Below are 1,369 nucleotides of genomic sequence, written 5' to 3'. Positions count from 1 at the left end.
CTTCTTTCCTAGTCCTAGTATGGTTCTTGCAGGAAATAAACAGAAATAAACCCAACTCACGGTTTACAAAGCTGGTGAGTTTACTGAGCAAAATGGTACAGTTCCACTGTTTGATATTCATTACAATCTACAAAATACAAAACATCAGAAACAAAGACAAATCGCATATGCTCATACAAGCCCTGCTTGTAATTTGTAACGCACACTTGAGTTAACCCGTGGCTTTTAATTCTCTATTAAAGGTGGGGTCCAGGGCACCTCATTTGTCCTTGAGGGGGTTCCAAATGGACCCTTACAGGTCTGCAACTCCGAGTGTAGAAATGAAACCAAAGGGACCGTTTGGCTCAATTTCTACACTCTCGAGTTACAGGTGTCCTTGAAATAAAATAAAAAAAGTTTGAGAACTGGTCGTAGATGCATAAAGACGTGTTGACTACCACATAGTGGGTTTTCACAAACTATCTACAGCTTATTCTAATGTTCAAACAAAGAAGCATCAAAGGGCCCTTCTAGACATATTGTTTGACATTTCTAGCATGTGGTGTGACCACTAGTGTGATCCACGATTGTAACGATGGTGGACTCTGCCCCCTTGTGGTACCTGCAGTGTACTGTCACAGCTGTGTACTACTAGAAGAGGATCATATTTCATGCCACTAGGCACTAGCATAGGCAAAAGTCACAACTACTGTATCCTAGTGTGACCTAACGTTACTAGAACATTACTCTGGCTTCAAACATGTTATGTCCAGTGGTGGACTCACTGGACAGTAGTAGCCACCTTGACTCAAGTAGCCTACTGTACGCGAGTGCAATTTTGATACTTTATTACTCCACTACATCTCAGAGCCAAGTAGTGTAAATTTACCCTCCACTAATTATTGGGGGGAAAAAAACCCTGTAGAAGTTTTAGTTTAGATTTTAGATTAGTACAACACAGGGCAGATTTTAAAAACACCTTCTGAATTCTAAAATGTTCTATATTTTTAAAAATGTAAATAAAAATCATGTTGCTATAGTAACATCTAAAATGACATAGGTTACCGATTTTAAAGGTATAACAGCGTATAGGCTTTCCCGGTCTTGATGTGTTAACCAATTATCCGTTTTATACTCAAAAATAGCTACAAGCTCATAATAATGCGTCCGCATCAGCTATCTTGTAAAGATTGTGAGAAACATTTAAATCTTTTGAAAGAAATGTGTGAAATGGGACAATTCTGAGTATATTTTGATGCCAATACCTTTGTACTTTTACTCAAGTCAAATGTTGAATACAGGCCTATATAGTTGTAACAGAGTATATACAGTGTTGTCTCCGTCGGGTGGAAACGGGTCCAACTGTTGGACCCGGCAAAAATAGCAGATC

The sequence above is a fragment of the Electrona antarctica genome, assembly GCF_951216825.1.
Source record: "Electrona antarctica genome assembly, chromosome: 6".
NCBI classification, from domain to species: domain Eukaryota; kingdom Metazoa; phylum Chordata; class Actinopteri; order Myctophiformes; family Myctophidae; genus Electrona; species Electrona antarctica.
Note: the sequence above shows the minus strand (reverse complement) of the source record.